The sequence below is a fragment of the Lissotriton vulgaris genome, chromosome 6 (assembly GCF_964263255.1).
Source record: "Lissotriton vulgaris chromosome 6, aLisVul1.2, whole genome shotgun sequence".
NCBI classification, from domain to species: domain Eukaryota; kingdom Metazoa; phylum Chordata; class Amphibia; order Caudata; family Salamandridae; genus Lissotriton; species Lissotriton vulgaris.
This window is the reverse complement of record NC_141694.1, coordinates 98,417,098-98,430,429: the sequence shown is the minus strand read 5'-3', so window position 1 is coordinate 98,430,429 and position 13,332 is coordinate 98,417,098. Positions and strand designations below refer to the sequence as shown.

Here is a 13,332-nt window from a genome sequence, read left to right as displayed (position 1 = left end):
AGCTTGTTGGAGAATCCTCAGCGCAGCAGAAAGACTCTGATGAACAATTGTCATCAAAAGACTCAAGACCAGAACACTCAACTGATCAGCAGGACGCTGTCTCTCTAACGGATCCTTTGTTTGACGAGCAGACACGTCCTGGGAAAACTCGATACTTTTTCCGATCTCGTACTAAAGACTAATAAACGATCCTGCTTTGCTGTATTGACAACTGCATTACCCCGTTTTCCGTGATCAGTTTTGAACGTTCATATTACTGTGATTATTCTTGTATATACATTGAGCTTCATTCCTTATACCTTTTTGCTTCCACAGCCGAGAGACATTGTTTTTGCATATATATATATTGTGCATTTAAAGGCCGTAGGGCCGCGCGCGTACTTCCTTCTGGATAGTAGGTCTTGACGCTAGGTTAAAGACCGTCGATTCCTGGGAACTCCTAGGGATTGACTATTGCTACACAGAACGAAGTGCGTCAAGAAACGTTGCGGACGGTCGTAGGGAATGGCATTTTCGAAGCTGATGGACTTAGAAAAAGCTCAAGCTCGAAGATTCAAGCTGCAGCAACTTAGCCGTACGAAATGTTTTATATTTCAAGTGTTTATGTTATTCTTGACTGTTTCTGCATTCTTGGCGGGTGGGGTGTATTATATGACATCTGGTTTTCTGTCTCCTGTGTTACCTACTCCTACACCTGACCCTAAACTTATCTCCACTGCATCCCCCCATTCTTTTCACATCCTACCTGAACACGAGCAGGCTAGACGTGCAGAATTCCGTAATAATTCCTTTATTCAGCTCCTTCACCAGCATCAGTTAGTGGTTAACACTACTAATTGTTGGGTATGTGGGTTGATGCCACATACTACGGATAAGGGAATTCCATATCTGGTGTTACCATATAGTTCCCAAGGGTCAGCTCGAGCATTTCAAACAATGTTTCGAAGCGCACTGGGTTTCCACCCCATTCGAGAACCACGTTCCCCCTACTCTGGTCCTACCTCGTATCAAAAACCTTTGTCGATAGCAATAGAGGACTTAGACAGCGATATCTATGATCCCTCGCTTATTCCCGAAGAAGAGGTACAAGCTTATAGGGTCCTGAGTAGAGGAGAGTATAGTGCGTTCACGAGTGAAAAGCAGCTTAAAAGCTCACCTCCGATATGGGTCGTACCCCACATTGGTAATTATTGTCTTATGGGTCGTGGCCGAAGATCGCAAGCCCGACTTGGAGCGAGTGCTTGCATTGAAAATTACATTCTGCCGATGTTCTCGTCCCCTGTGTTTCTGGCTGCCAAGGGTACATACTTCATCTGTCATGATCGTGCATATGCATGGTTGCCCGCTGACTTTATGGGCTCATGTTTCATTGCAAATCTGTTGCCTCCGACGTTCACTGTAGATGCCGATTATCACAAGACTAGAGTTGTGAGAGGCGTAATTAGCGAAGAGGATACTGCCGGTCAAGAGGCAGGAGACTTTTTCAAGGGTTTCCTCCCGTTTTGGGGACCTATGGTTAATAGTAGGAACCTGAGACAGTTGACTCGAGTGGTAGAATCGACAGCTAATATTACTGCCAGTGCCCTTGGTAATATCACCACAGAACTTCAGGCGGATAGACTTATGACGTTACAAAACCGTATGGTTTTAGATGTCATCTTAGCAGATCGAGGTGGGGTATGTAAGGTGATCCATTCGAGCTGCTGCATTTTCATTCCAGATAATGCTCCAACTGTCTATCAAGCCATCTCTAAGTTGCATAAGATCTCTGAATCCATACACGTGGATGTAGGGGATTGGACGCTACTTGGGTGGTTTTGGGGCCTAATGTCGACTTGGGGTTGGAAAATTCTGATGATCATCGGAGTCGTTGTGGTGTTCCTGTTCACGTGTTGCCTTTGCGTGCAGTGTGGTCCTGCCTTATGTGGCCTCTGTGCTACAACGTGTATGAGACAGCCACCTGTTACCAATGGGACTCGATTGGACAGAGCTATGCTACAGCAACATCTAGATGGTCTGATGAATATTGAGTATGATTCCGACTAGTGCTTGCCTACATGAGGGCAAAAGGAGCGTCTGAGGTTCCGTGATAATTGTAAGTGGTGCTTTCGACTCACACGAATATGGTCGAGTCTGGTATCTATGAACCGCAAATGACGAGTTTAGTGAGTGTGCGCAGTTTCGCTGTGCTAACCTAAACCGTTCGTCTGTTACGTGGGTATTTTTATCTGTACCCACGGGTTCCATCTTAGATACGGCATCCATTTTGTCTCTTGCCCTCAAGTAGCCAGCGAACGGACGTTGTCCGCTTCGCGACCCTGGGACTCCCAAGATATTTACGGAAGACACATGTTCTTTGTAAGTGTCTTTATGATGAGGGAGATGCTACTGTAAAGCAGATGGCGCCGCTCGAGGCTCATCTTGCTGCACGGACTTATTGTCTTAGCCGTGCATCTCATTAGGCACGTCCCTTTGATGCCTGTATCTCGCGTTTCCTGATACCTCCCCTTTTACACCCTTTCCGATTTCCCCACTGTCTCCGTCTTCCTCTACACCTGTTCTTGTTCCTATTTCGATCTGTTTATTACCGATTGGAATGCACTAATGTTGGGAAGATGGGTTTTTACAGTTGGGAACCGCCAAATGTTTCCGCACTTATGATCCGGACCTTGTGTGTTTCAAAGTGACCAAAACGACCCCTCTGGGGGATTATTGTGGGAACCGGGCCATAAACCTTTGTGTTCAATGTAACTCTATGGGGAAATTGTGTATAAAAGGAGCGATTCACAGAACCAATTTGAAGCAGTCTCCCCAAGTTGCACGTGTGTTACTTGTCGTGACTTCTGTGTTCCCTGCAGTAAATAAACCTTGAATCTTTGACGCCGAAGGAAGTGTCCCGTGTCTCTGTGATTCGTACGCCGGAGCAGGTTACCCACGAAGGTTTCAGGTGTTGTGCCCTGGCACCGCTGGGTCTTAAATAACCCAGTCCTTCACAACTCTGACCCCGACATCATTCAGGCTTTGCCAGACGACTATCAGATGGTACGCCTGGATAGACCGGTAGGCAGAGGAGGCGGAATTGTAATCGCCTTTAAACAACAATGGGCCTGCAAACTAGAATCAATTAATCTGGCAGGATGTGAGGCGGGTATCTTCACCATAACAATTGACGGAAGCATGACTATAAAAGGCCTGCTAGTCTACCGCCAACCAGGACCTATGTCCAGGTTTAAAGGCAACCTTCTAGAGTGTGTCACAGAAACAGCGATAAGAAGAGACAAGTTTCTGTTGCTGGGAGATTTAAACATACATCTGGAAGACCCACAATACAAAGGAGCGGTGGAGTTCCGAGAAGAACTTCACACCCTACAGTTAGAGCTTAAGGGGCAGCTCCCTACACATAATCATGGGCATCTGTTGGACCCCATATTCGCAAATTGGGAGGATGTTTTAGTCGCTCCCCCAGTACCCCTGCCCTGGACAGATCATTTTCTTGTCCCATTCGTGATTCAATTGCCCAAGTATAAAGTTACCACTCCAACCCCTCTCAACTACCCCCGACGCAGGTGGGCAGGATTCTCCCTGCAAGAGTTTAATAAGGCTCTCACCGCGGAAGGGCCCCCAGGAGGCAATGATGTGGCAACGGCAAACAAATTGCTCAATGACCGCATCATGGCTGCGTTGGACTGCACTGCCCCATTGGGCCAGCCAACTAAAAGCGTCCACAGACAAAGAACTGCTCCCTGGTTCAGCGAGGCGCTGCGCTGCGCCAAAAGGGACTGCAAACGAGCAGAGAGATTGTGGAGAGTGGCATATGATGTCCAGATGAAAGAGGCCTATCTCATTAAGAGACTCCCCTATCATAATAAAATTCGGACAGAGAAAGCAACTTACTATGCAGACAAAATCCACGGAGCAGAGAACTCAGCCAGGGAATTGTTCAGCATATATAAGTCTTTAGCCACTCCAAAAACTACCATTCAAGATGAAGACCATTCAGTAGCTGCATGCAATCGCATTGCTAACTACTTTGGAGAAAAAGTGTCTAAGATTTACTTGGCCTTTCCCGAAATACCATCTGCAGCGGAAGAGCCTGCAGACGTAGTAGCAGAGGAAGATGATCAAAATTTGCTACTTAATTTTACTATCCCCTCACCGGAAAATTTAGTCAAAATTTGCAGATCGGTTAAATCTGGTTCCCCCCCGAGATGCTGTATCACCAAAAAGGCTGAGTGACAGTTTGGAGACCCTTGAACCCTATATCAGACACTTGCTAGATGTATCCTTCCGATCCAGTTTAATTCCTGAGGATTGGAAACAGGCTATGGTGCTTCCCCTCCGCAAAAAGCCGAACATTAGCTTTGAGAAGCTGGACAATCTACGCCCCATTTCTCTGCTGCCTGATTTTTCTAAGGTAGCAGAGAAGGTGGTAAATAAACAGCTAATGAAATATATGGAGGAAGGCAACCTTCTTCACCCTACCCAATTTGGGTTTCGGCCCCGTCATTCTACGGAGTCTGCCCTTCTTAGGGCCACCGAGTCCCTCAGGCAGGGTGCAGATGAGGGACAAACCATGGCTCTAATCCTATTAGACCTCAGCGCTGCGTTCGACACTGTAGCACATTCCATCTTGCTACAGTGTCTGAACAAAGGTGGGGTGAGAGGGGCAGCGCTGAAATGAATATACTCATTTCTTACTGGCCGAGGTTTTCAAGTGAGGCAGGGTGACCACTACTCTGAACGGATCTCTTTGGACCAGGGAGTGCCGCAGGGTTCGTCCCTAAGTCCAACACTTTTTAACCTTTATGTTGCCCCGATCGCCACCTTAGTATAGAGTTACGGCCTCCGACTGGTGTCGTATGCCGACGACACGCAGTTGGTTATCTCCCCGTCGCGTGCACCCGGTCTTTCAGCGGACATCTTCAGAGCTTGCATGCAAGATCTTGCAGCCTGGATGTCCGCCAACTGTCTCAAGCTCAACGGAGGCAAGACCGAGGTGCTGGTCGTGGGGGGATGCCAATCAGCGTGGACGTCGGCATGGTGGCCATCTTGTCTTGGTCCAACACCCATCCCGTGCCAGAAAGCTAAGAACCTGGGCATCTGGTTCGATACTGACCTTACTTTCGGCCCCCAGATCAACCAGGTGGTCGGATCATGTTTTGGGACCCTCAAAAGTCTCAGGAAGACTTTGAAGTTTTTACCTATGAAAGCCCGACAAACCTTGGTGCATGCACTAGTTACATCAAAGATGGACTAAGGCAATCTTCTCTATTTAGGGACCTTGGAGAAGAATCTTAGCCGCCTACAGGTCCTGCAGAATGCCGCCGCCCGATTGGTGCTCAAACTACCCAGAAGAGCCGCTTCTGCTGCTGCCCTCCGGTCGCTGCATTGGCTCAATGCACTATGCACGTGCCATCGGATCATCAACGGGCGGTCTCCTCTCCCTTTGCAGGGACTACAGACGTCTTATGAGCCGTCCCGTACTTTGAGATCCTCCAGCTCAGGACTCCTGGTCGTTCCTAAGGTGTCTAGAGCGCGGATGGGTGGAAGGTCCTTTAGGTACCTTGCTGCCTCTAGATGGAACAAATTACCGATGGCACTGCGATTAGAACCATCTGAACTAATCTTTAGAGCCAAGCTTAAAACTACACTATTCGCTCAGTAAGGTAGGCCGCTTCTGTAGATCCCAGTAAATTTCTCTCCTTAGCGCGGGGACACGCCGTTGTGCGTCGCCAAGCGCTTTACAAAACTCCCTAAATAGAAATAGAAAATAGGGCACTGCTTGGTGCGCGTGAGAGGGCACTGCTTGGTGCGGCGTGAGAGGGCACTGCTTGGTGCGCGTGAGAGGGCACTGCTTGGTGCGGCGTGAGAGGGCACTGCTTGGTGCGGCGTGAGAGGGCACTGCTTGGTGCGTGTGAGAGGGCACTGCTTGGTGCGCTGTGAGAGGGCACTGCTTGGTGCGGCGTGAGAGGGCACTGCTTGGTGCGGCGTGAGAGGGCACTGCTTGGTGCGGCGTGAGAGGGCACTGCTTGGTGCGGCGTGGCGTGAGAGGGCACGGCTTGGCGTGAGAGGGCACTGCTTGGTGCGGCGTGAAAGGGCACTGCTTGGTGCGGCATGGAGTGAGGGCACTGCTTGGTGCGGCGTGAGAGGGCACTGCTTGGTGCGGCGTGAGAGGGCACTGCTTGGTGCGGCGTGAGAGGGCACTGCTTGGTGCGGCATGAGAGGGCACTGCTTGGTGCGGGTGAGAGGGCACTGCTTGGTGCGGGTGAGAGGGCACTGCTTGGTGCGGCGTGAGAGGGCACTGCTTGGTGCGGCGTGAGAGGGCACTGCTTGGTGCGGCGTGAGAGGGCACTGCTTGGTGCGCGTGAGAAGGCACTGCTTGGTGCGCGTGAGAGGGCACTGCTTGGTGCGGCGTGAGAGGGCACTGCTTGCTGCGCGTGAGACCGCACTGCTTGGTGTGCGTGAGACCGCACTGCTTGGTGCGCGTGAGACCGCACTGCTTGGTGCGGCGTGAGAGGGCACTGCTTGGTGCGGCGTGAGAGGGCACTGCTTGGTGCGGCGTGAGAGGGCACTGCTTGGTGCGGGTGAGAGGGCACTGCTGGGTGCGCGTGAGAGGGCACTGCTTGGTGCGGCGTGAGAGGGCACTGCTTGGTGCGGCCTGAGAGGGCACTGCTTGGTGCGCGTGAGAGGGCACTGCTTGGTGCCGCGTGAGAGGGCACTGCTTGGTGCGGCGTGAGAGGGCACTGCTTGGTGCGGCGTGAGAGGGCACTGTTTGGTGCGCGTGAGAGGGTACTGCTTGGTGCGCGTGAGAGGGCACTGCTTGGTGCGGCGTGAGAGGGCACTGCTTGGTGCGCGTGAGAGGGTACTTCTTGGTGCGGCGTGAGAGGGCACTGCTTGGTGCGGCGTGAGAGGGCACTGCTTGGTGCGGCGTGAGAGGGCACTGCTTGGTGCGGCGTGAGAGGGCACTGCTTGGTGCGCGTGAGAGGGTACTTCTTGGTGCGGCGTGAGAGGGCACTGCTTGGTGCGGCATGAGAGGGCACTGCTTGGTGCGGCGTGAGAGGGCACTGCTTGGTGCGCGTGAGAGGGCACTGCTTGGTGCGCGTGAGAGGGCACTGCTTGGTGCGCGTGAGAGGGCACTGCTTGGTGCGCCGTGAGAGGGCACTGCTTGGTGCGGCGTGAGAGGGCACTGCTTGGTGCGGCGTGAGAGGGCACTGCTTGGTGCGGCGTGGCGTGAGAGGGCACTGCTTGGTGCGGCGTGAGAGGGCACTGCTTGGTGCGGCATGAGAGGGCACTGCTTGGTGCGGCGTGGTGTGAGAGGGCACTGCTTGGTGCGGCGTGGTGTGAGAGGGCACTGCTTGGTGCGGCGTGAGAGGGCACTGCTTGGTGCGGCGTGAGAGGGCACTGCTTGGTGCGGCGTGAGAGGGCACTGCTTGGTGCGCGTGAGACCGCACTGCTTGGTGCGCGTGAGACCGCACTGCTTGGTGCGTGTGAGACCGCACTGCTTGGTGCGCGTGAGACCGCACTGCTTGGAGTGCGTGTCTGTGCTATAAGACCCTGTGTGAATCAGGTCCTTTGTTTTTTTGAAAAGTGGTCCCAAAAGATCTCTTCAATCCAGGTCTGCCTTCCTTTTTCAAATCCTTAAAATCAGGAAAGTATTTCAAGTGGGCATATCACTTGCCTTACAGACAGTCATTCAAAATACACACCTTCAGAAGGTGTATAATTTATGACATACTTCTGTATAGTCCAGCACCATTATTATTTTTATAACGGATAATGTTTATGATGATAAGGTCAATTATTATTATTATAACCATAATAATTATTATGTTTTTAGTATTATTTATTAGTATTATTATTGTTACTATTATTATTGTCGTCGTTATTGTTTTATTTATTGATATTATTGATTTTGTGGTTGCACCTTCTACTTTACTCATGTGGTTCCCCAAAAAGACAAGGAAATGCGTGTACACCCTTCACATTTCCGCCCCTCCCATAAGGTCAGAGGCCACTGGATTTACAATGCCTATGGCTTCCTTGACGTGTGGGCGCGTGAGGCGGCACTGCTTGGTGCGCGTGAGAGGGCACTGCTTGGTGCGCGTGAGAGGGCACTGCTTGGTGCGGCGTGAGAGGGCACTGCTTGGTGCGCCGTGAGAGGGCACTGCTTGGTGCGTGCGAGAGGGCACTGCTTGGTGCGCGTGAGAGGGCACTGCTTGGTGCGGCGTGAGAGGGCACTGCTTGGTGCGGCGTGAGAGGGCACTGCTTGGTGCGGCGTGAAAGGGCACTGCTTGGTGCGGCGTGAGAGGGTACTGCTTGGTGCGCATGAGAGGGCACTGCTTGGTGCGCGTGAGAGGGCACTGCTTGGTGCGGCGTGAGAGGGCACTGCTTGGTGCGGCGTGAGAGGGTACTGCTTGGTGCGGCGTGAGAGGGCACTGCTTGGTGCGGCATGAGAGGGCACTGCTTGGTGCGGCGTGAGAGGGCACTGCTTGGTGCGGCGTGAGAGGGCACTGCTTGGTGTGGCGTGAGAGGGCACTGCTTGGTGCGGCGTGGCGTGAGAGGGCACTGCTTGGTGCGGCGTGAGAGGGCACTGCTTGATGCGGCGTGGCGTGAGAGGGCACTGCTTGGTGCGGCGTGAGAGGGCACTGCTTGGTGCGGCGTGAGAGGGCACTGCTTGGTGCGCCTGAGAGGGCACTGCTTGGTGCGGCGTGAGAGGGCACGGCTTGGTGCGCGTGAGAGGGCACGGCTTGGTGCGCGTGAGAGGGCACTGCTTGGTGCGCGTGAGAGGGCACTGCTTGGTGCGGCGTGAGAGGGCACGGCTTGGTGCGCGTGAGAGGGCACTGCTTGGTGCGGCGTGAGAGGGCACGGCTTGGTGCGCGTGAGAGGGCACTGCTTGGTGCGGCGTGAGAGGGCACGGCTTGGTGCGCGTGAGAGGGCACTGCTTGGTGCGGCGTGAGAGGGCACGGCTTGGTGCGGCGTGAGAGGGCACGGCTTGGTGCGCGTGAGAGGGCACGGCTTGGTGCGCGTGAGAGGGCACTGCTTGGTGCGCGTGAGAGGGCCCTGCTTGGTGCGCGTGAGAGGGCACTGCTTGGCAGCTGCTGGTTTTCAACTGCGACAGCAAGACTAATGAAGGGAATCTCACAGGAATGCCCCTTTGCTGAAACAGAAGCGGTTTCACAATTCACATGAAACTCCTCACGCCTACATAAAACAGATTATGGAACAATGGGAAGCCTAGATTCTTATTTCACATGTAATGTTTTTTTTTTTTTTAAACGGACAGGTAATGTTTATCGTGGTGTGATATTTCTTTCCCAGGCTTCTGGAGTCATATACAAACCACTCATGCTTTAACTATTGTTATTTTATCATGTTGCCAGAATCTTCTGGCATCTGCAGACCATACCGAGTTGTCCTTCTGTGGGTTATTGAATGATAATGCAATATTTTTTCATAAATATTTGCATAACAAAAATGGATGTTATAGAAACGTATTAACTTGTCACAAATTCTAATTCTAATGTAAAAGTCCACTCTTAGACCATTCCTCCCTCGATAAGAGGCTGCAATAAATGTTTTTACACCAGGGGATGTCTGTTTTGTCAAGAAACACAAATTACAGTATCTAATGGCAAATGTTGGGGTTTCTTTTGCAGAGAGACTCAGGAGGACCCCTGGAGTGCAACGGATAGCTTCAGGGTGTTGTCTCTTGGGGACCTGGCAAGTGCGCCTCGAAGAACACCCCAACTGTATACACCAAAGTCTGCAACTATAATGCGTGGATCAATCAAGTCATATCTAATAATTAATGATTTGACATTATATAAGCACAACTAAAAACAAAAAGTTGTTCTTTCACCCAAAACAATGTCATACCAAATAATGCATGTTCATAATATGGCCATCTATAGTCAGGCCCACTGGAATTATGCAGCAGGGAGCACCAATGTATGTGCCAGGGTATACTAAATTATGAGGCAAACTGTGCAGCATAATGCAACACATCCTTAGATACTGTTACTTCATTATTTTCTAGTTTTTACACAGGGTAATGCTGTCCGGACAAAGATTTCTTCTCATTAACAACAAAACACAGAAAATAGCAACCCAAAGACGACCAACTAACCTTTGAAAAGGGACTGACACTGCGCGAACCACTTCACCAAGTTTTTACTAACTTTGTATCCGGTTGATCTAGAAACACATTTTGTGGGTTAAAATAAGCAGATTATGCAGCACATGATGGCTTTTGTGGCAAATCCATACTTATGCGGAACAAGCTGCGCCCTCCTAATCGCATACTTCCAGTGGTCCTGTCAATAATATGCATGAATCAGTCAACATATGATACATCGGTCGCCCCACAAGTTGAACCAGAAAGCTTTGCACCCGAAGAAGCCAGAAACTGGCTATTACATATATGCGACAGGGAACTGTGGTGAATTTGTAATCCAGCTGAAAGTGATAGAAAGAGCTGTAACAAGTAAAGTATCAAAATCTAGTGCCATTTGCAGTCTGGAGATTTCTGCTGTCGTTCACGCTTATAGTGATAGTGTAACTTCCAGTAAATTGTACACTGTATCTAATAGTCCCTTCCATAACAGTGAAACTTCTATATGTTCAGGAAACTACATGATTCTCTGTACTTCCTTAATAAACATTCAAGTTGCAATAAAAAAATTCTGTAGACTATTCATTCGCCGAAAACCCATTACCTTGTGTTGTAATTCTCTTGCACCAACACCACAGCACCATGATAGTGTAAATTCTTGATGTCTCTTGCACTAAATTCTTGACCTTAATCTCATACACCAAAGGTTGGTTGCATTTTGCAGTACACTGTTGCTATGGTGGTTTATTTTTCTATGAAAGACACATTATTGCTTTTTTTCTATGTAAATCATGCTCTATCCTTAGCTTTCTGGATAGCTACATCAACACATGGACGCTGATTCATCAAACTGCCAGTAGTAGGAGTGACATCACACAGGAAGTTGCATAACCTATGACCCCAAATCCACCCTTGAAGTGATGTCACATGATGACATCACACTAATTGACATTGCTGAAGTGCCATAATGACTGCATGATTAATATAACAACACAGAACAGACTCTTGAGGCAGAGCTGTAGGAGTAAAGAGAGAAGTTGGCAGAAATCTTGGGATCTTAACGACCGGGAGGAACACAAGTCCGCTTTGCGGGAATATAAACAGAGAGTGATCATGGAAAAGCAGGAGTACTTCTCCAATCTTACAAGTTCTCTAACTTCATCTAGAGAACTTTTCAAAATCGCTAACTCCCTTTGCTCTCTCCAACTTCCAGATCCAGTGGTGAGATCACAAGATCTCTGCAACAACATCTCCGATTTCTTTTATAGTAAAATTGCGGATATCTACATCTCCTTAGAAGCTCAACGTAATTCCCTGGATGATGATGTTCCTCTCACCATTTCCAATCTTGAAACTGTGGTTGGAGGCCCTCCCAAATCCTTTACCCATTTTCCAGCACTCTCATTGGAAGGTCTCAATCTCCTGCTAGACAGGACCAAATCCTCCTCCCCATTGGATCCTATACCGCTGAAAAAGCTAAAGGAATGTAGAATTAGCATTCTTCCGCCTCTGCTTGAAATTATGAACGGGGCTATTGACCAGGGTTCCTTTCCGCCGGTCTGGAAGAAGGCTATAGTGAAACCTCTCCTCAAAAAACCGTCTCTGGACCCGGGCCTTCTGAAGAATTTCAGACCGATTTCTCTACTTCCAGCCCCGGCAAAGATGTTAGAAGCGCACCTGAATACACATCTCTCCACCTTTCTGGATTCTAGTGAGTATCTTGATAGCTCGCAGCACGGATTCAGAAAACACCATAGCACTGAATCCGCACTCACTGTCGTGGTGGATAACATTCGCCGCAAGGTTGACCTCGGCCAAACTACAGTGCTGGTCCTATTAGACCTCACGGCTGCGTTCGATACTCTGTCTCCCGCCACTTTAACATCTCGGCTTAGGGAGGCAGGGGTTACAGGACCAGCCCTGAGTCTTCTCAACTCCTTTCTCCATGACAGAGAACAGAGAGTCATGCTCGGAGATTTCCTCTCCCCTGCCAAGTCATTGCAATGTGGGGGGTCGGCCCTTAGCCCGACCCTATTCAACATCTACGTGGCCCCCCCTTGCTAGATTAGTAAGATCGCAGGGGATGGAGGTGGTGTATTACGCCAACGACACCCAGATCATGGTGTCGCTGGCCCACTCTGTCAATACATCCGCATTCAGCTTTAGGTCAAGCATGCAACACGTGGCAGAGTGGATAATCCTAAACTCCCTAAAGCTGAATGGCGACAAGACAGAGGTCTTGGTCTTTGGTAAAGACCAACACGCTTGGTCGAGTGATTGGTGGCCTTCATCTCTTGGCACCTGCCCCACTCCCTCCCAATCGGCCAGAAATCTCAGCGTCATCTTTGACACTTCACTCGCCATGACTCTCCAAGTGAATAGGACCGTGGCCACATGCTGGGGTGTTATCAAGATCTTCAAAAGAATACTCCACTATCTCACCTTCCAGGCGCGCAAGCAGATTGCGATTGCTCTTGTTGGCTCCAGGCTTGATTATTGTAACTCTCTCTATGTGGAGTCCAACAAGGGACTCATTCATCGACTGCAGACAGTACAGAACGCCGTAGCGCGCTTTGTTCTGGCCCTTCCCATAGCATCTTCTGCCACCACTGCTAGGAGAAATCTCCACTGGCTCCCCATTCAACTCAGAATCTCCTTTAAGCTCCTATGTCTTACATATAGAGCACTTGCGGCTGGTCCAGCGGATGCCCTTGGTGCTCTGCTTACCCGCTATGCACTTACTAGATGCCTACGATCGGCCGGGCTACACCAATTGGTAGTGCCTCGTGCTAGGAGGTCCAGATGGGGGGGGGGGGAGAGCTTTTTCTGTTGCCGCCCCTCAGCTCTGGAACTCCCTCCCGGTGGAGATCAAAACTCTACCCTCCATCGATCTGTTTAAAAAGGCCCTCAAAATCTGGTGCTTCATCAGAGCTCATCAATGAGATGCTGTTGCTTGACCTGGCTAGTTCCTTTTTGGTATAGGCGCTTTGACGCCCATTGGGCTAAGTTTGCGCGTTACAAGATCCAATTCATTCATTCATAATGCATACTTTAGACACCACTTATTAGGTTGCTGACATGATCTTTGAAAGTGATGGGGCGTATTACTTTCCCGAAATTGTAGCGAATGAATGAAGTGAGTGAACTAGTTCTCTTCTAAGAGAGTTCAGGGTGGGCAAGTTCAGAATCCAGAACATTTCCAAAAAATTGGAGGCATAACT

The 13,332-nt window shown here is 50.2% G+C and overlaps 1 pseudogene across 1 annotated transcript in view; it reads left to right on the top strand.

Annotated features, from left to right (window-relative positions):
- The window catches only part of LOC147706858 (trypsin-3-like), a 63,730-nt pseudogene extending 53,771 nt beyond the window's left edge, over nucleotides 1-9,959 (top strand). Inside the window, exon 3 of the transcript XR_015296599.1 lies at nucleotides 9,657-9,959. The product of XR_015296599.1 is annotated as a trypsin-3-like (transcript). The remainder of the gene's footprint in view (nucleotides 1-9,656) is intronic.
- The last annotated feature ends 3,373 nt before the right edge of the window (nucleotides 9,960-13,332 follow it).